Consider the following 22,618-nt stretch of genomic DNA (forward strand, 5'->3'; position numbering starts at 1 on the left):
AGTATCATCAGTGCTTGGAACTAAAAAAAAAAAAAAAAAATCACTCAGTTCCTATTTGTTGAATGAATGGATTAACAGATGGCCTTAGAGGACATCTAGTCCAACTTCCTCACTTTTAGAGGTGAGAAAACCAGAGAGAAAAGCGACTTGCCAAAGATGATGTAGTTATCAGGCTATTTGGCTTATTGTTTTAAATATGTTCATTGTTGTTATAGTGACCTCAACTACATCCCAAAGCAACTATCTTTAATTACACTCTTGGCTCCACCAATTTCACTAGTTCATCATCTCACCTTAGGGTCATATCTTATTAGCATTATCCTACCCAAGGGTGTTTTGGATAGGAGCCAACTGTACGTTCTATTGTGTCAGTTCTATTGTGTCAGTTGCCATTAAGACAGGTCATATTTTTCCTGGGGCAGTTATAAGCTTTGTTTATAAACTTAGAGAACTGACTTTTTGGCTGTTCTTGCCTGCTGACCCACTAAAAACCCACCTTTTTACCAAACTAGATACTTGATAGTGTTTATGTGTAGGGTAGAATTATAAATCTATTTTGTCATCATGTTAGTGGCCCAGTTTACAGGGTAACCATGGTTTTGCAGAAAGACCTTTGCCTTGGGAAACCTGGTTTTTCATCCATTCTATTACTCAGAAGCTGTCTGAGCTTAAGCAAGCCCTGAATACTCTAAGCTTCAATTTCGTAGCCTGTCCAGCTTTGCCATGAGCAGGGAAAAACCCAAAAAAAAACAATAACCACTCTCTCTCACTTCCTCTCGCTCTATTTTTTGCCCGCACAGCATGCAGGATCTTTCCGGGATCTTAGTTTCCCGACCAAGGATGGAACCCACGCTCCCTGTAATGGAAGCACAGTGTCTTAACCACTGGACCGCCAAGGAAGTCCCTCTCTTCACTTCTTTATTTGGAATAATAAATATGAAAATTCACTTCACAGGGATTAAGTGAACTTATTAATAAACCAGTTAGTTGGATTAAATCAGCTCATGAATGTGAAAACATTTTGCTAAGTGTAAAATGCATTACAGATACAAGGGATTAAATGTAAGGGATTGCTTACATTAATCAGTTTCTAATGTATTAAATATACAGCTGTCAGTAATTGTGATTTCGGTTAAGTCCCTGTTACATGTCAAACTTTCAAAACAAGTGTCTTCTTATCCAGTATACTTTTGAATAATGATTTTAATTATTCTTTTTAATAAAAGTACTATGTTCACTGTAACTAATCCAAATGGTATAAAATGAAAATGGAAAAGTCTAGTCTTTCACCTCAAACTCCACAAGTATAAGCCCCAGACATAAGCAGTTAGCATTAGTTATTTTTAGCTACTATTATTACTAGTCATAATAGCTAACATAATAATAGTTTAGTACTTCACTGTGAGTCTGATGTTGTTATAAGCACTTTATATATGAACTTATTTTGGTGCTTACAATAACCCTATGGCTTAAATATTACTGTTATCCTCATTTTATACGTGAGCAAACTGAGGCACAGAGCTGGGAAGCTATTTGCCTAGTGTCACACAGGCATTTGAGCTCAGGTAGACTGGCTCCAAAGTTCACCCTCTCAGTCACTATAAACAAACAGTATATCTCGGACACCTTTCCATTTGCGTATATAGAGATCTACTGCGTAATTTTAGTACCTACAGAACACTCCATTGTGTGATGGAGCTTATCAGCTCCCAATTGATGAGAATTTTTATTCTCTTCCACTTTTTTCATTATGAGAAATAAACTGCTAAAAATTAAAAATTAAACTGCCATGGACAGCCTCATACTTTTGTGTGAGTGTGTCTATGGCATATATTTCCAGAAGTGAGTAGCTGAAACAAAGGACGTGTACACTAAACTTGTTGAGCAACACCACCACGTTGCCTTCTGTAATGATTACTGATTTTCACCTGGAGTCTAGCAACCACCAGAATCACTGAGCCAACTGGTTATTTTTATGTGCTACTGTTTTTTTCTCTAATTGTGTTCTACATCTCATTGCCCTGCTGTTTGACAAGGAATTTTACCATATGGTAAATATAGCATTTGGGGAAAGCTCCTCATATTCCTGGGGGGTGATGTCTCTGCTCCTGGGCGTAGGGTGAGCAGGAATCCAGGGACCTCCCTGCTTGTGCTGCCTGATACCCGAGGCTCTGGAGAAATCACTGTGTGGCTGTTCACCTTGGCTCAGCCTGAGAGCTACTGTGACAGATTTATTGGCTCTGAAACATTTATCCAAGCAGAACCTCTAAACCAATATACGTTTTCACTCCCATGCACGCTAGGGAGAGAAGGAGGAGAGCTCTAAGGAGTGAAACTCCACAGAAATGTAGTCCACCCCGCACTTCACCCTTGGAAACTTCTTGAGAAATGAAATTCATTTCTTCCAATCCCAGGTCTGTCTTCTTTTAACCAGTTTTTCTCAGTCGGTCGGTACGGAAAAGTACATTAATAGAAGAAAATTAACAAGGTCCTTCAACTACTATTTCATTATTTGCTTTGCAAGAGAAAATATTGAATAGTCTATGGTTCTTGCCTCCAAGAAACTTGCAATCTGCTCCAACCTTTGTAGGAATGGAGGATGGGGAAATGGCTTGAATTTATAAAGGAAGGAATTTAGAGCAATAAGGAAGAACATATAAGGAAAACTAGTAATAGTATTATCCATATTTTCCTGATGATAAAAATAAAGCTTAGCGAGATTATGTGACTTAGCAGAGCTTACTCAAGTAGAAAGTAGTAAACAGTTCAAACTCTGGTTCCAGTTTCAAAGATCACATATTCTCTACTGCACTTGCTGGTGGTCTCCAAACCTGACTAATGCAGGTTTCTAGTTTCAACTACTTAGCATATTGACATCCTTCTGTGTACTACATGCACATAGAAATGCTGGATAAAATATAACAAAACTATTTTATATACATTGCCAAGGAAGAAAAGGAGGGAGACAGAGAGAAAGGAAATTCTTACAGGCCAAAAATAAAGAAGAATCTCATAACCGATATGGTAAGTGCCTGAGCTGACGCCAGAACAAAACAGAGGATATCAGACATGGCTATATGACCTAACAGCTAGGGGTTGTGGTTTTTAAACACATATCTAGAACAAAAGACTTGCCTTTGGGCCTGTGAAAGGTGAGGAGTCGGAACTGAAATTCATGCATAAAGCTAGGACCGAGGAAGAGCTGCTCCCACCATATCAGGGGACTATGAAACATCGTTCAGTTACTACAAACGCAACTGGCAAAATTCTCACTGATTAGATATCTGGGTGGGAAAAAGTTCTGCACAATAAATGGCCATTTAAAAATCTATGTTATGCACAGGTGTAGAATCCAAATTTTAGACTATTTTCATAGTATAGGAATCCCAGATGGAGATGTTTATGTAGATACTGGAAATATTTCAGTCCAGTGAAACTCCTAGAATCCTCAGAAAAATCAAATGTAAGACTTCTCTGAATGGTTACCACTAAATCTTACAGTACATACAGGGATTCCACAGGGAAATATAACCTAGCCGAAAATATGCTCACAATTAAAAAGTACAGATTAAATAAGAAAGTGGTTCACAACATGGGAGAGTCAGCAGATACATGTGGAAGGAACAGCACCACAAGAACTTGAGATATAATGATCAAAAGCTATCTGTAAATTAAGTATATTTACAATCATTGAAGAGATAAAGGGAGAAATAAAAACCCTCATAAAGAAAACCAGGGCATTAAAAAAGAACAGGCAGATATGAAACACAACCCAATAGAACGATTCAAAATGAAAAGTTGTGAATAAAATTAAACACAATGACCAATTTAAGAGCAGATTGGGACAGTTATAGAGACAATTGATGATATGAAAGATGTACCTGAGGAAATTACCCAGAGGGAGATAAAGAGATATGAAACCCAAAAGAGAGGTTAGGAGAAATGGAGGATTAAATTAGAAGTTTCAATTTGGGTCTAATGGGAATTTCAGAAGGAGAAAATGGGGAAGGGGCAATATTTTAAGTGAAAATGGCTATGAATTTTTCAGAACTAAGAAAAGCCATGAAACCTCAGACTGAAGAACCACACTGAGTCTTGCACAATATAGAAATCCACTGCTAATCCTGTGAAGGCTGGAACACTGAAGAAAAACAAACTCTAGTTGAAAAGCAAGTAGAGAGAAAAGACAGATAACATGCAAAGGAACAATCATTAGAATAATAGAGGATATCAGTGAAATAGAGACCAGAAGACAATTCTCACTTATCATCAGAATCACTTGAGAAGCACATTAAACTACAGTATTATGGTTTTACCCCCGGTGCTTTGGATGTTGTTTAGGAATGTGCATTTTAAAAAGCTTCTCAGGTCATCAAGTATGTTTAAAGCCCTCTTTCCTTAGCACATAATACATAAACACATATATACATTCGTATGCTCATACACATTGTTCTCTGCTGTATTTTAGTGAGATTACCCCTAAAAAAAAAAATGGAGAGGTTGGATCCATAACTAAGAATCCATGCTAAATGGTGCCAGAAGATGATCCCAAAAGAACAAGGCAAAGGAGTTAGTACAAGTATCTCTGACCTCCGAAATCTTTTCCCATTTCTGTCTTCTCCAGTGTACATATGACTAGAACCAGAGGGCACATCATTCTTCCTCATACCTTCAGAATCCTGGGTGTGTGTTTGATGAGACTAATGAATGTTCCAAATTTCAGAGTGTTTGGCAAGACATGCTTTCTGTCTTACTTGGTATATCATATTAAATACAAAAGAAACCTTAACCCACCAATATAAGAAATTTAGTCTACTTTACCTTTATGGACATCTGTTTTCAGATTAGTGGTTGTTTAACTCTTATAATAAAGGCTAACTCTACATTAAAGTAATACTGAGTGTAATTAGAATAGTTACAATAGCCATACTTTTTGAACTAATAGCACCACTTCTAGGAATTTATCCTAAATACCCAAACACAAAAAGCCACATACACGAAAAAAGAAAATTGCAGGCCAATATCACTGAAGAACATAGCCACAAAAATCCTCAACAAAATACTGCCAAACCAAATCCAACAATACATTAAAAGGATCATACACCATGATCAAGTGGGATTTATCCCAGGGATGCAAGGATTTTTCAATATCCACAAATCAATCAGTGTGATACACTGCATCAACAAATAGAAGAATAAAAACAATATGATCATCTCAATAGATACAGAAAAAGCTTTTGACAAAATTCAACACCCATTTATGATTAAAATTCTCCAGAAAGTGGGCACAGAGGGAACCTACCTCAATTTGATAAAGGCCATATATGACAAACCCCCAGCTAACATTCTCAATGGTGAAAAACTGAAAGCATTTCCTCTAAGATCAGGAACAAGACAAGGATGTCCACTCTCACCACTATTAATTATTCAACATAGTTTTGGAAGTCCTAGCCATGCAATCAGAGAAGAAAAAGAAAGAAAAGGAATACAAACTGGAAAAGAAGAAATAAAACTGTCACTGTTTGCAGATAACATGATAATATACATAGAGAATCCTAAAGATGCTACCAGAAAACTACTAGAGCTAATCAATGATTTGGTAAAGTTGCAGGATACAAAATTCACAGAAATCTGTTGCATTTCTATACACTAATGGTCAGAAAGAGAAATTAAGGAAACAATCCCATTTACTATGGCATCAAAAAGTATAAAATACCTAAGAATAAACCTACTTAAGAAGACAAAAGACCTGTACTCTGAAAACTGTAAGATGCTGATGAAAGAAATCGAAGATGACACAAACAGATGGAAAGATATACCAATGTTCTTGGGTTGGAAGACTCAATATTGTCAAAATGACTATACTCACCAAGGCAATCTACAGATTCAATGCAATCCTTATCAAATTACCAAGGGCATTTTTCACAGAACTAGAACAAAAAATTTTTAAATTTGCATGGGAACACAGAAGACCCCAAATTGCTAAAGCAATCCTGAGATAGAAAAACGGAGCTGGAGGAATCAGATTCCCTGATTTCAGGCTATACTACCAAGCTACAGTCATCAAAACAATATGGTACTAGCACAAAAACAGAAATATAGATCAATGGAACAGGACAGAAAGGCCAGAAATAAACCCACACACCTATGGTCAATTAATCTACAACAAAGGAGGCAAGACTATACAATAGAGAAAAGACAGTCTCTTCAATAAATGGTGCTGGGAAAACTGGACAGTTACATGTAAGACAATGAAATTAGAACATCTCTAACAACATACACAAAAATAACTTCAAAATGGATTAAAGACCTAGATGTAAGGCCAGCTGCTATAAGGTGCTTAGAGGAAAACATAGGCAGAACGCTCTTTGATATAAATCACAGCAGTATCTTTTTGGATCCACCTCTTAGAGTAATCAAAATAAAAACAAAAATAAACCAATGAGACCTGATTGAACTTAAAAGCTTTTAAGCCATAAACAAAATGAAAAGACAACCCACACAATGGGAGAAAATATTTGCAAACAAGGCGACTGACAAGGGATTAATCTCCAAAATACAAAAACAGCTCACGCAGCTCTATATCAAAAAAAAAAACACAACCAATCAAAAAAATGGGCATATGAACTAAATAGATATTTCTCCAAAGAAGACATACAGATGGCCAAAAAGTACATGAAGAGATGCTCAACATCACTAATTATTAGAGAAACGCAAATCAAAACTACAGTGAGATATCACCTCACATGGGTCAGAATGGCCATCCTCAAAAAATCTACAAACAATAAATGCTGGAGAAGGTGTGGAGAAATGGGGACCCTCCTACACTGTTGGTGGGAATGTAAATTGGTACAGTCACTATGGAGAACAGTATGGAGGTTCCTTAAAATACTAAAAATAAAACTACCTATGATCCAGCAATCCCACTCCTGGGCATATATCTGGAGAAAACCATAATTTGAAAAGGTACATGCACCCCAATGTTCATTGCAGCACTATTTACAAAAGCAAAGACATGGAAGCAACCTAAATGTCCATCGACAGAGGAATGGATAAAGAAGATGTTGTACATATACACAATGGAATATTACTCAGCCATAAAAAGAAAGAAATAATGCCATTTGTAGCAACATGGATGGACTTAGAGATGATCATACTAAGTGAACTAAGTCAGACAGGGAAAGACAAATATCATATGATATCACTTACATGTGAAATCTAAAAAAAAATAATACAAATGAACTTATTTATAAAACAGAAACAGATTCACAGACTTCAAAACAAACTTATGGTTACCAAAGGGAAAACGTGGGTGGGAGGGATAAATTAGCAGTTTGGGATTAACATATACACACTACTATATATAAAATAGATAGTCAACTAGGACCTACTTTATAGCACCGGGAACTCTACTCAATATTCTGTAATAACCTATATGGAAAAAGAATCTGAAAAAGAATGGATATATGTATACATATAACTGAATCACTTTGCTATACACCTGAAACTAACAACATTGTAAATCAACTATACTCCAATATAAAATTGAAGTTAAAAAGCCTATATATTCGAAGATATTCATTCCAGCATTATATAGATATATGTGGAAATCTGCAAGTCTCCAGAAGGGACAGAGGGCACTAAGATCTTGGCATATTGTTTCAGACACATGTAGAAATGCATTTGCTTTTTGGCTTGAACTCCTTACACATATATTTGTCTTTCCCTTTTCGATAGAAAATGCTTAGATAAATAATGCTATATCCACATGATAGAACTATGCCAGTTTAAAAATTATGTTTGAACAGGTGGTTTACAAAAGAAATAAAAATGTACCACAAACACAAATATTTAACCTTATTAGTATTAAAGGAAATAATAAAATTTCCTTTTCACTCATCTGATAAAAATTAGCTTAAGAAAAAAAAGATTGATAATACCCAGTGTTGGTGAAATTGTGGAGAAATGGGCATAACTTTGCCATTGGTAGCATAAGTTGGTACGTAGCTTCTAGACAGAAAGTTGGTAATATGTAATCAAAGTCTTAATTCTTTTTTTTTTTGCTCAGAAAATCCATATAGAAATATATTTTTTAAAAAATTGAACAAGTGTAACATTGTTTATATTATGAAAAAATTGGGAACAACTTAAATATCCCCAAATAGAAACTAATAAAATATGGTGCTATACAATGGAATATAGTTAGCAAAAATATTAATAATATATAGGTAATAATAAAAAATGAAAAATAGGTGAAATATTATAATTTTGTTAAATTATAGATCAGAACACATAAAATGCCAAGGAAGAGTTGTACTAAGAATTGGTAATGATTATCTCTGGGTGGTTGGAACTTATGGTTAGTTTTCTTTTTTGCAAAATATTGCTTATAAATTTTGCAATGAAATTTTATTTTTTTTTAACAAAAATAAGATACAATGTTTTGTTCATAAAAATTTTTACTGATATAATACCGATTATGGCAAAAAAAGATTACAACTATGTATAAATTAAAAGAATAAAGGATATAAATAAAGGAAAAAAGGAGGAAGGACTGAAAACTCTCTCCTAATAGCAGTTTTCTTCAGCCAGTGAAACATGGAGCAAATGTTTTCTACTTTTATGACTTTTTCATACTTTCTAATATATTACCAATTTTATTCTTAGAAGAACAAGTAGGAAATTTATTTTTTAAATATAAAATTGAACTTAATAAAGTAATCAGCATCTTTCCATCATATTTTACACACCTCTCTGCTCTGTCAAATGTCCATACTGAGTCCTAATGCCAAGTTTCTGGGCTCCAACCAGGCCACCACATTAGGTAAGTTTGCATACAAATATTACTACTGAATTTATGATTTGAATCCTGAAAACAAAGGCTTGGAAACTTTTCTAGAATCCTCTCAGGAGTCTAGCAGGGAGCTGGGTGGGATTAGAACTGGCTGGTTTCCACTCAACATTCCATCTTAGTCTCCGGAGCGGATGGGGAGTGATGAGATCCTGGCTCCACTGTTCCAGACCCAAGTTGTAGTGCATTGGCTTTTTGGCTGGAACTCCTCACACATATGCTTTGCCTTTCTGCGATCCAGCAGAGGACTCCTCGCCTGCACCAGCCTGGATGTCAGCAGGTGGCCTGCTGGCCCCCACAGCCTTCTGCATGAATTACTGTGTGTGGTTTCTACACATTGAAACATGGAACCCACACACATCCACACATTCCTGCCCCCCGCCCCCCGACATACACTCTGTATTCCATTAGAAGCCTGTTCCATTTGGCCACGATATTGGGCCACCGGCAGACCTTCTTCAAAGAATCACCAAGTTTCCATCTGCTAAGATACCATATTTCTTTTCCCCTTTCCAGATAAAGCACGCTCTCTGGTCCCTTTCCAACTCCTTGGTTCTTCCTCTCCAGTCCTGCCTTCGCAGAGCCACCTGAATGAACTGATCTTATCACTCCATGGCCCTCGAATCTTCTGTGGCTTCCCATCACATTCAGGATAATATATGTATTCCTTGGATGGCTAGCCGGGTCCTTCGTGATATGCCCCCAACTTACCTAGTTAGCCCTCACTGTCACCACAGACTTCCCACCTTCCGCTCTTGCTCTAACACACTGTATTTGGACTTGACCTGCTTTCTCACTTGCCTCTGCTTTTCCACAGGTTGTTCCCTTGCCTTCTCCGCTTGGTCCCCCCGTCAATGCCTCCTTGTCTTTCAGAACTCAATTTGAGTGTCATCTCTACAGAGAGAAACCTTTTCTGCCTCTCCCTCCCTCCTTCTCACCTCCCTTGTCCCCCCCATTCAGTCCAAGGCTCTCTCACACATGACCCCTACAAACAACTAAGAGTATTTGCTGGCCCATCTCTGTCCTTGATTAGGTCTTGAGGTCCTTGCAAGCAAGGGCTAGGTTTTTCTATGACTTTATTCCAGTGCCTAGCCTACTTTCATCGTTTCCAGTCAATAGCAAGCGCTCAAAAATATACCCAGTAAAAATTTCACTCTTGGGTATAATCCCAACATATGCAAGACATGTACAAGAATGTTCAAAGCAGCATTTTCTGGATTAATCCCAAACTGTAAATAACCCAAATGTCTCGTAACCATAGAATGGGTAAGTAAATCATGGCATTTTAAATAAATAAATCCTATACAACAGTGAGACTGACTGACTGAATATTGTGAATGAATTTCACAAACGTAATGTTGAGTGAAGGAAGCCAAAAATAAATGATGTATAATTCCATTTATATAAGCTCCAAAAGCAGGTAAAAGTTATATATGGTGTTAGAAATCATGAGAATAGTTACTCTCAAATGTACAGGGTAACTGATAGAAGGGGCTTCTGGGACCCCAGTAGTGTCTACTTCTTGATCTGGGTGCTGGCTGTGGAGTTTTCATCCAGCTGTATGTTTATGATTTGTGCATGTATCTGTCTCTCATATTTTAATAAAAATTTTAATTTAGAAAAGTTCCCTTTGTGAAACATGTTTCTCTGTGGCACTGACAGAAATGGGGAGTGTAGGTTTGACTCAAATGAATTTCCAGCTTGACTGATGCTCTTTTGCCCACTCAGAGCAGTGTTTCGTGGCAGAAAGGAAAATTTAAAAAAAAAAAAAAAAAAAAGGAAAATCTCTCCCATACAGAGTTTAGCATTTGCTTTAAATGTGATACTCAATGGTGTCAGCAGGTGTTAATTTGGATAGTTTGACTTCGCCACTTGAATTTCGGCAAGCTCAAATAATTTTAGCATGAGTCAGGGTATAAATAAATAGCTATAATTGGAATTTCACTCTTTGCTTGCTATCTTCATCCTTCTGCTTTTAAGGCTTCTGTCACCGATAGGCATAAGCTTATTGGCATGCACACATCAGTCAAACCTTCCGTATACTTTGTTGATTCACAGTTCACTGCTGCAGTTTAAAATTGGTTTTTTTCCTCTTGGTGTAAGGATTGTGCTTAATTATCGAAATTAACATCTTTGAGCTGAGAGGGTTTTTTCCCTCCCTTCCAAATCTTAAGGGCTCTAGAAATCCCAGACTAAGGGACATCTTTAAAAACACGTTTTCTTCTCTTTAAGCAGATCAATGTGGGAACGGAGCCTTGAACCCTTGTCTCTCAAATCATTGCAGCCATTTCGGCTGTGGCCTTCTGCAGCCTCCACGCTGGAGCCCCTCCAGCCATCAGTGCGGGAACTCACCGAGTTTCTCTCTCAAGTTCTGTAATAAAGGCCTTTCGGTGTCTGCACAGATGGGAATTATGCCACCTTCTCATTTCACATTTCCTGCACTTTTCTTCCTAAGCACTCTACTGCCCAAAATAGAATCACCGTTTTTTAAGTCCATGTGTAGGAATTTACAGGGAGAATGGACAGGGTCTCTGGAGCTCCCTAGAATTATCACACCCTGAAGTAATTTTCCTACTGGCTACGAGGTAGATAAAGGATTCAGAAGGATGCTCCAAGTGTCTCTCAGAGAACAGCATGGATTTTCTTTCGGGGGAATAGTTGGGGAGGAGCCCATCGCGAGGCAGGGCATTAGTGCTGACTCTGTGGACAACGAGGATACAATAGGACAGGGGCCTATGCCAGCCCTGCCACCCATGAACCCCCTTCATGAGTCCTCTGCTCTCCTGAGGTCTCTTCCTGGCGGGATATATCCTTCCTCTCTACCTTTTTTTGGGGGGGGGGGGTTGTTCCCCAAGGGATCAACTCCCCTTACTCCTCTCTGCCTAGTTGAATTATCTCCATCCTTTAAGGTCTTGTTCAAATCTCACCTCCTCTGGGAAGCCTTCCAGGATGACGTCAGCTAGAAGTGATTTCCCCCTTGTTTGAATTTTTAGATCCCTTAATGACTGTACATTCTGGGGGTGCCCACATGAAATATAATTTACAGCAATAATAAATATTAACTGAGTACTTATGTGCCAGGCATTATTCTTGCCACTTTACTGATATAAAGGCAGAATCCTTACAATGATTCCATAAGTTAGGCTGTATTATTATTCCCATTTTACAGATGAGGATCCCAGGGCCCATAGTGCTATCGTAACTCCCTTATCAGATTAGAAGCTCCATTTACCATCTCTTTGACTTACTGACTTGTCTCTTTTTCAGCACAAGGCTTAGGGACTTGCAGTTGGTAATTGTTCACCTCATATTTGTCCATTTAATTTTGTGCTTAAAGGACTTGAGATCATGGAAATAGCATTTGAAAGTCATTTCTGTCATATATGCTACCTTTCCATTTCTGTCAACATGGAGGATGGTGCAGTGGAGTAGGTGAGACTGATAAAAAATCGTAATAAAAGAAAAAAGATCTCATTTCATATGTACTGTACGTCAGGTACTGTGATAAGTGATATATGTTTACTCTCTTTCTTCTCAGCTTTTTCCCCCGCAAAGATCAGAGAGAGGTTGCAAAATGCTTGCAAAATGATCAAATAAGTAGATGAAGGCGTTTTAGCAAAAGGAATATGAATGCAGGAAGTCAAACAGAATCCTGGGTTCAGTCATTACCCAAGAATGCATGCCCTGAGGACCCTCCTTTGGAGGTGAACCACAAACTTGGCTCTAGGCCTCCTAGTGTTTATGACAAAAAAGGACACACAATCAATTACAACACTCATATTGCCTTTGAGATAAAGACAAACCAGCTATTCAGAGGAAGCACACATAAATGTCACATCAAATAATTTCCTATTACAATTCTCAGTGCAGGCCAGTCTCATTTTACTGAAGGGCAGAATGGTAAAATCCATTCGAGGAAGAGACAGAACTATAGGGTCTAGCTATGCAGTCTAATTTGGTTTAAGACATTCATAGACTGTACACATTTCAGGAAATTTTCTCTCAAGTGGGCTCCATACTGTCTGCTCCAGACAATTACCTTTCCACCTTCAACTAAAAGCTGAATAGGAGTTTTGGTTTAACACCTATTAACACTCTGTAAAACTAGCACTCCCAGGAACAGATTTTGGAAAACCTAGTTGTACAGGCAACATAAATCTTTAAAAATTGAGGTTTTCAGTGGGGAAAATGAAATGCAAGCTCCTTCGCATGATTTATGATGCTTTTCACAACCCAACCTCAACCTGCTGTTCGAGACCTAATTTATTCCCACCCCTCACCCTTCACCATCTTTGTTTAGCCCAAACTACATAGAGTTCCACGAATATACTCCATGCTCTCACTCATTGAGACCTCATAGATGCTTCCTGAAACATCCTTTCTTCTCTCCCTTATCCCCTGGCTTCTCTGCCTACTGGCGCTTGAAGGATGTCACCTTTTCTGATTCCACCTAACAATTAATCTTACCCTTTACTACACTTCCATAGCACTTTGCTTCTATCATATTTTATTATCCCCTTTTGTTAGCTTCTTTGATTTTTCTGCCAAACTATGACCTCCTCCAGGGTGGAATGTGTCTTATTTAACTTTTTATCCTAGCACTGGGGACACAGTCTGACCTGGATTTATTTCATCAAATATTTATTGAGTGCTTCCTGTACTGACAAAGCGGGGACAATTTCCACCCTGCGATACTAAGTAAAAAAACATGAGTTACTCCACGGTGACCCAAATATGTTTCCACTATTCTCTGAAGCCATCCAGTATTGTGTAGATGGATTGCTCAATATGGCTTGATTAGAAAAGGATGACCCAGTAAATAGGTTGAACCAGAAACTGATTCTACTGAACTCTTATTTTTCCTGACTCAGTATTTCCCAGATTTGAAAAGCTCCAAAGGAAGCTGCACTTGTATGTTGCTATTTATTCCAAGTGCCTTCTCTTGTTTGTGTAACATCTGTGATGCCAAAGAACTTTGGAAAATTACACTCGGCATAATGATACATCACTTCATCCACCAATAAAACATATGCCCCTTACAAGTCAAACAGAGCAACCATCCCAGGAGACCTTAATAATTTTACAGCAGAGCTAAGAGGAGGGTCAGAAATTTTAAAAAGCTGTCTACTCCTCCATGATCTCCTGACATGAATAGGAAATTTAAGAACTATGTTACCAAATTTCATTGTCAATGAAACAACCTATTGAATGGAGGCTGTATACAAGTAAGTATTGTGCAAATCTGACCTTATTTCTGGACTTCCAGAGCATTTAATCAGCCGTCCATTACAAAAACCCATATTGTGGCCATTCAGATCCACATAAACACTGTGCAAATATGAGACTGTTTCCATAAATGGGGTTCCAAAAATGTGTTGAGCAAGCAATGGAAGCACTTTAGATACAGAAATCAGAACCACTATTGGAATTTACTTTACATCAAATTGTTTATACTCTAACTAGCCTAACAAAGTTTCTTTTGCTTTAAGTATATACTCAAAGTAGAATGACACTAGTAATATTTGTTAGAAAATGTTATTTTACTTTATAGAGGATGTTCAATATAACAGAACATACATCTTTAAGCAGAAGCTAGATCTAGTAGACAAGAAAGATTAAGTCCAGGACCTTATAAATTCACCATTATTTTTCTATTTTTATTTTCAAAACCTCACCAAATTTATATTGAGGTTAATTGTGTGCCAGCCTCTGTAGTTGGTACCAGAGAAAGAAAGATGACTGAAATATTCTATCCAGGTGGAGCTTATAGTACATTAGGGAAGACAGACCAGCAAAGATACAATTTCAACATTATATTATATAAATTCTAAGGTGCAGGTACTCATGAGTGCTATGGAAACTCAGAGGAAAGGCATTGAGGAGAGGTCAAAGAAAGGCTTCCTGAAGATGCTGAGTCTTAGAAAGATGAACAAAGTGAGCACCATTTATCAGATGGAGAAAAAATGACAACGAAATAAGAGCAGTAAGGACCAAAGACAAGATATGGGATATCCCATAGATTAAGGGGTAGGTGGAGGAAAAGGAGACTTTGAAGGGGATCAAGAAGTGATGAGAGAGAGGTAGAAATAGAACTGGGAGAAAATAGTGCCAGAGAAGCCTGTTGTGGAAAGCAAGAAATTATAGACAGCAACTCAAGGAGAAGGTAATATTCAACAGTAAAGTACAGAGAAAAAGTAGAGAGAAGACATCATTGCTAATTATTAGAGAAATGCAAATCAAAACTACAGTGAGGTACCACCTCACACTGGTCAGAATGGCCATCATTAAAAAAGTCTGCAATTAATAAATGCTGGAGAGAGTGTGGAGGAATAGGAACCCTCTTACACTGTTGGTGGGAATGTAAATTGGTGCAGCCACTATGGAGAACAGTATGGAGATTCCTGAAAAGACTAAACATAGAGTTGCCACATGATCCAGCAATCTCACTCCTGGGCATGTACACAGACAAAACTACAATTCAAAAAGATATATGTACCCCTATGTTCATAGCAGCACTACCTACAATAGCCAAGACATGGAAACAGCCTAAATGTCCATCAACAGATGAATGGATAAAGAAAACGTGGGGTGTGTGTGCGTGTGTATGTGTGCGTGTGTGTGTGTGTGTGTATATATATATATATATATATATATATATATATGATGAACTATTACTCAGCCATTAAAAAGAATGAAATAATGCCATTTCCAGCAGCATGGATGGACAGAGATTATCATACTAAGTGAGGTAAGTCAGAAAGAGAAAGACAAATACCATATGATATGCTTACATGTGGGATCTAAAATATGACATGAATCAACATATCTATGAAACAAAAACAGACTCATAGAGAACAGACTTGTGGTTGCCAGGGGGAGGGGGGGGTGGAGGAGGGAAGGATTAGGAGTTTGGGATTAGCAGATACAAACTATTACATATAGGATGGGTAAACAACAGGGTCCTACTGTATGGCACAGGGAAGTATATTCAATATCTTATAATAAGCCATAATGGAAAAGAATATGAAAAAGAATATATATATATATATATGTATATGTATAACTGAGTCACTTTGCTGTACAGCAGAAATGAACACAACATTGTATACCAACTATACTTCAGTAAAATTTTAAATAAAAAGTAGAGAAAGAGAGGATGGAGCAATGTCCTCACGCTGATGGGAGGCCAAGTGTATGGGTCGGAAGAGTTGACCATGAGTACCACTAATCCTCCAAGACAATAGGGAAAGATCCAAGAATGGGAGCAGCGGTAGGTAAACTTGGAGGTGGGAACACCACAGGATGGTATAGTTCAAGCCAGATGGCTTCAGTTTTTGTTGAAGTAGGTTACAAAGTCACATCTGCTGGTAGTAAGGACACTGAGACTGGGGAAAGGGCTGAGGGAAAATGGTAGCTTGGGAACATCAGAGAAGTAAGTAGAAGGAGAAATATCACTGATGGCAGGGGAGCACATTGGGTTTGAGATGCCTCTCGTTTTCATGGTTGTGATTTTTTCCACCTGCAAGCAGAAGCCCAGGAACAGAGGCAGAAAATAACAGCAAACATTTATTGAGCATTTCCTATGTACATGAAACTTATCTTAGCACCTCTACATATTGTGGTTAGCAGAATAATGACCTTCTAGTAATGTCCACAGCCTAACCTCTGGAATCTGTGAATTTGCTACATTATATGGCAAAGGGGAATTAAGGTTACAGACGGAATTCAGGTTGCTGATCATCCAACTGCAAAATAGGGAGATCATCCTAGATTATATGGGTTATGTGGGCCCAATATAATAAGGGTCCAAGAAGTAGAAGATGGAAGTGTAAGAGAAGATCAGAGTGATGTGAAGTGAGAAGGACTTAACCTGCCGTTGCTGGTTTTGAAGAAGGAGGAAGGGGGCCCTGGGTCAAGGAATGTGGGTGGCTTCTAAAAGCTAGAAAAGGCAAGGAAATGGATCCTACCCTCTAGCCTCTAAAAGGACTGCAGCCCTGCTGACAACTTGATTTTAACCCCTGAGGCTCTGCCAGACTTCTGATCTACAGAAATGTAAAACAGTAAATTGTTTTATTTAATTTTTAAAATGTGTGGTAACTGGTTACAGCAGCAATATAAAACTAAAACCTATATATGTTTTCTTTTATCCTTCACAACATTATTTTATAGTTGGGCAATTTGGGGAGTTGATCCTGGTTATTGACGTAGATGTCATGAAGGAGGTGGGGACAAATCTTGAGAAATAAATGTTTCCAACTTGCAAGGCGTCTGCCTCAAGGGAAGCCTTTGTATTTTTAGGCAAGGAATAATGGACCACTTCTGAAGGCCCAGACGGTTCAAGGGATTCTGAGGACTCAGAGTACTCAATTCTTCCATCTAGATGTCCCCATTCTATGCCCCAGTATCCCATGCCTTGACTTTAGCATATGAGATTTGGTGGGCTACATATTAGGGCTTCTCTGTAATTTTTCACAATCAGGTCCTGGGCCTGATTTTCAGCCCAATCTGCCTTCTGCCTGTGGTAGTGCAGGATCTCTTTAAGTCCGTGAGAGAGGCCTCTTGAGTTGCACATTATGCCCTGAATAAGTGGTTGGTTTGGTTGAGGCTGCCAACTCCACAGCCCTTATAGTTACCACTGGACTTTATCTCTCAAGTATTAGCAAGTTTGCAAATGCCAGTATCCCATCCCACCTGGCCTCAGGTGAGATGCTTAGTAATTGTGATATTACACAGCATACTCACCTTAAATGTCACTTCACCTAAATCCTAGGGAGTCGTTCCTTGACTGTTCAGTCTAAAACCTCATAAAATTCACCACCCCTACACACTGTTTCTTTTATAATATGTATAACACTGTAATTATTTTATTTTTGTATGTGTCTAAAATTTATTGTTTGTACATCCAGATATAATGAGACCTTTTAAAATTCAGTGCCAGTTCAAGGCTTGGCACAAAATGGACTCAATAAATATTTGCAAAACAAATATCTGAATCTAATTCACTGAGCTCAAGTGTATTAACAATGCAGTATATGTGAAAAACATTTTAATTGTAAAGTATTTTTATCTGTACCAAGCACTCGATGAAAATATTTCGTAATGTTCAAAACTGTGCCTTGGTGGATCAGTGATTTGATGCTACACCAAAAATAGCAGTACTTGTAGGAACTTTATGGATATTTATTATATAACGATGTTTCAAATGCCCACATCCATAATTTTTGCAATATTTTTTGAAATGTGTCATTTTATCTTTAGAAAATGAATTATGTGCAAAATTCGAGTTGTGAAAAACTGCCACATTTTGGGGGTTCCGAATATGTAAATAATTATATATAAAGTGAGTGATTACTTTCCCTTTACCCACCAGCCAAATTGTTTAAATTCCTTTGAGGCTGGAGTTAAAAGAGAAAGGCAATATAGGACTGAAACTAATACACCTCTGAAATGCCAGTCACAGAGGCACCAATCAGCTTTGAGCCCTGACTTAATTGAGCATTGGATATGTGTAAGAATGAGTTACTTGCCACTGTCACATGATTTGTATCTATAATCAGAAAAATATGAGTCAAATTTCAGGTGCATATTGACATTCTCCACCCAGTTGAAGGAAGCCACAAGCTATCACTTAATGTCCATTTCTCTCAGCCACCTAGAACATCAAATCAAGAAGCATCTTTGCAAGGCTCAGATTTTGAACTGTAAAGTGATACCCAAATCATCTAGCTATTACACAACTTGGGCAAGGGGAAATTAACCAAGCAGTAGATTTTTAAAGGAGAAATTTGGCCTGCATCTTTTATACATGAGTTGACGGGGACTTATGTTGAAAACATTTTCCAGAAACAAAATCCTTTGTGACTATAATTCTTTCAACAGCTGAAGTCATCATTAGAAATACATAGAGGACTTCCATGGTGGAGCACTGGTTAAGAATCTGCCTGCCAATGCAGGGGACATGGATTTGAGCCCTGGTTTGGGAAGATCCCACATGCCACGGAGCAAGTAAGCCCATGCACCACAACTACAGAGCCTGCATGCTGCAACTGCTGAAGCTCACGTGCCTAGAACCCATGCTGTGCCACAAAGAGAGGCCACCGCAGTGGGAGGCCTGTGCACCACAATAAACTGTGACCCCTGCTCACCGCAACTAGAGAAAGACCATGCACAGCAGCAAAGACCGAACGCAGCAAGAAAGAAAGAAAGGGGGGGAGGGAGGAAGGGAGGGAGAGAGAGAGGGAGAGAGCAAGAGAGAGAGAGGGAGAGAGCAAGAGAGAGAGAGAGAGAGAGGAAGGGAGGGAGGGAGTGAGAAAGAGAGAGGAAGGAAGGAAGGGAGGGAGGAAGGGAGGGAGGGAACAAGAGAGAGAAAGAAAGAGAAAGAGAGGAAGGGAGGGACAGGAAGGGAGGGAGGAAGTGAGGAAGAGAGGAAGGGAGGGAGGGAGGGAGGGAGGGAGGGAGCAAGAGAAAAAGAAAGAGAGAAGAAGGGAGGGAGAGGAAGGAAGGGAGGGAGGGAGAAAGAGAGAGAGGGAGAGAGGGAGGGAGGGAGGGAGTGAGAAAGAGGGAGGGAGTGAGAAAGAGAGAGGGAGAGAGGGAGGGAGGGAGGGAGAGAGAGAGAGAAAGAAAGAAAGAAAGAAAGAAAGAAAGAAAGAAAGGAAGGAAGGAAGGAAAGGAGAGGAAAGGAGAGGAAAGGAGAGGAAAGGAGAGGAAAGGAAAGGAAAGGAAAGGAAAGGAAAGGAAAGGAAAGGAAGAAAGAAAGGAAAGAAAGAAAGAAAGAAAGAAAGAAAGAAAGAAAGAAAGAAAGAAAGAAAGAAAGAAAGAAAGAAAGAAAGAAAGAAAGAAAGAAAGAAAAATAGAATGGGTATGCTGGCTTCTATAGCACATGAAATTTCTAGGATCAATCCCAAGTCCACCTCCTTATAATAGAGTGCTAGCTCTCACAAGCACAGGGCCTGCTTCTCATACTTTATTTAACAAATTTCCCAAACAACACTCTTCTAGATTATTTCCATAGGAATACAAGAAACAAGTTATAATTCAAGGATTCAATAACTGGCCGGGTGCCTTAGAGTTTCATGCTTTCCATTTCACATGGGGTTCAGATAGGAAAGAACACTGCTGGCTATCACAATCTGAGCACATACCATGCACCAGTGGTATCGCCTGTATTATCTCATCTCATTCAGCCCTCTCTATAACATCCTGACATGATTTTTCTAAATGTTGGTGACAAGGAAACTGAAACAAATCATCAATGGACACAAAAGTAGGTATCAGAGCAAGGATACAAACCCAACTCTAATAGGCTCCAAGGCTCACGCTCTTTCAACCATATCATCTGCTCTTCCTACCAATGTTAAGGCCAATGCTTACTACTGGCCTGCAAAGAATGCTCCCAATTTTTGAATCTAAATTCAGCTCCCTGGAGAGTTTTCTCTCAGTGGCTCACAGCAGTATCTATTGACAGCACCAGCCAAATTAGTGGTGTCCTTAGGAAAAGCCCAATTGAGCCTGTTCCCATCAATGCCTACTGTCAGCAGTTGAAGTTGGTTCCCACTGAATAGTATACCCTGGAGCCTTCTGTAGCTGGAACTCTCAGCAGCAGCAGTTGCTCTTAGAAGTGGTGGTTTCCAATTGTAGGTCGCTTAAGCTGCCTTCTAGCCGTCTCTCCTAGCAATGAGACCTCTTGCCAGTGAATAGGCAAATTATCATCAGGGTCCTCTATGGGCTTTCCAGTCTCAGGTAGCCATGACTACCCAATAAGTGATTATGAATAAAGTCACATCGCTCTTTGGAGAACACTATTGCAATTTCAATGCAAATTTCCACTCAGTGTTATACTTTGGGTTGTTCCTTCAGCCATATTCTATTTTGCTTGAGGCCAAGAAGTACTCAGCCTTCTCTTAATCTCCAAAGGGAACTATGCTCCAAGGAGAGAGGAATAGAGAACCACTTACTCTCTTCTGGAAGTACTGGATTCAGGTTATTTAAAGATGGACTGCTGTAAAAATCTGACTCTCTTTTCTTGGAGGCACAGAAGCATCTAAACAAGTCAAGACCCCAAAAGAGTACAAGAAATTCCTTAGGTAGTATTCAAATGCGGTACTATTAGAAACCCAGTCTAATGCAGGCTACATACTGAATGTTTTTCTTTCTCTTCAGCTTTCTATGATAAATGATCTCTCTTAGCTTAAATGAAAACCTTTATTTGATTGAACTGTCTCTCTGGTTACCAACCAATCTCTCTGTAGCCTTTTAGCGTTTACATTCTGGACTAGAGATGAACCTGCTTCAATTCTGCTATTTCCTCATCTGTTTGCAATTTGATTTCTTTCCCCCAAATTCTAATATTCTTGGATTCTAATGCAGGTGATTCCAATGACCTCTTTAAGTCCTCATTTTCCTTGCTCCCTCTTTAGAACTTTCCAGGAGAGAAACCAAGATCTCTGGCTCTCAGCACCATCTCAGCACCTTGAAAAGCCAGCACCATCTCACTAGTCACATGAGGGCACCATCTTGGAAGCAAATCCTCCAGCCCTCTGCTAATCATCATTACCCACCAGCTACTCCCCAGCTAACACTGCATGGAGGAGAGACAAGCCTTTCCCAGGAGTCTTGCCCAAGTTGAAGATTTATGAGGAAGAGGGAAAAAATGCTATTGTTTTAAGCCACTGTTTTAACTAAACTATATGACTTTAACTCTAAAGGGCCTGACTGTCCTCTGAATCCCTCAGTACCACTCATCTGTCATTGAACTCTGCTATCTTGAGTTAGAAATTATTTTTTCTTGTGTTTAGAGACTACCTTACCAACTCAGTAATTAGCTTCTTGGAGACAGGTATCTTAGACTACATTTGTGGAGTTTGCTGTATCTTGTAGCACAGTGACTTTTGAGGTAGTAGATACTCTATAAATATTTCTTGGCTAATTAAATCAGAGATTATGTGTTCTATAAGATAAAATAATTTCTTACTGTGCCAGTTCGGCAAACATGAGATATGGTGTAGAGCAGACATATTACAACCTACCCAGACTCAAGGTAGATAAGCACACTGACATTTAAGATACTAAAGTATTTGCATTATAGAAGATGTATATAATCACTAATTCTTCAATCCTCTAAAGTGCTTATTTAATGCTCCACTGGAATTTGATATCCAAATCTTGGAATTTATTTAAAAAGTCAAACCACATTAGAGTATCATCACTCAACATATTTTTTTGATTAATGGGTTACAACACAAATGAAGCAAGTTTGCAGTTAATGAGCTACAAATAATCTATCTGTAAATAATAATTACTACTAATATACAAATTAGTTAGACTTCAGGTTTGTTCTAACTCTTTGTATTTACACTAATTTATTTCCTTTACCCTAATCAGTTAAGTGTCATTTAAAGATAATTGGAGAGAGATGACTTCTGGAATGGCAATATGAAGAGTTCTGCAAACTCACTCCCCAAAAAAACAACCTTAATTGGTCAAAATTATTTTAAAAAACAGTATTTAAAAATACTTTAAACAGTATTTTTTAAATACTTTAAAAATACAGTATTTTAAAAACTATTTAAAAATCTCTGTAAAATGCCCAAGGAAATACAGAAATTGAGGAAACATTTATTTAAGAAACTCTAATAAAACTTGGACAGAACAGTGAGCACCTATGTCACTTGAGTCAGGATCTAGTCCCTCCCTTGCCCCTCCCCCATGGTTCAGCACAATGGAAACTCCACTTCAGAGAGGGCTCCCTCTCTACCAAGCTACCAGTCA

At 38.4% G+C, this 22,618-nt stretch overlaps 1 long non-coding RNA gene across 14 annotated transcripts in view; it reads left to right on the forward strand.

Annotated features, from left to right (window-relative positions):
- LOC309634102 overlaps positions 1-22,347 on the forward strand; it is a 149,717-nt gene extending 127,370 nt beyond the window's left edge. For 13 of the 14 annotated variants that reach the window (XR_014247843.1, XR_014247844.1, XR_014247845.1 and 10 more), the window contains one exon: positions 801-10,635. This is a non-coding gene — a long non-coding RNA (uncharacterized lncRNA). Of the gene's footprint in view, positions 1-800; positions 10,636-21,267 lie in introns of those variants that run through there. The other variant, XR_014247842.1, reaches the window with a different exon arrangement.
- The last annotated feature ends 271 nt before the right edge of the window (positions 22,348-22,618 follow it).

The sequence above is a fragment of the Balaenoptera borealis genome, assembly GCF_965194805.1.
Source record: "Balaenoptera borealis genome assembly, chromosome: 8".
In the NCBI taxonomy this organism is placed as follows: Eukaryota; Metazoa; Chordata; class Mammalia; order Artiodactyla; family Balaenopteridae; genus Balaenoptera; species Balaenoptera borealis.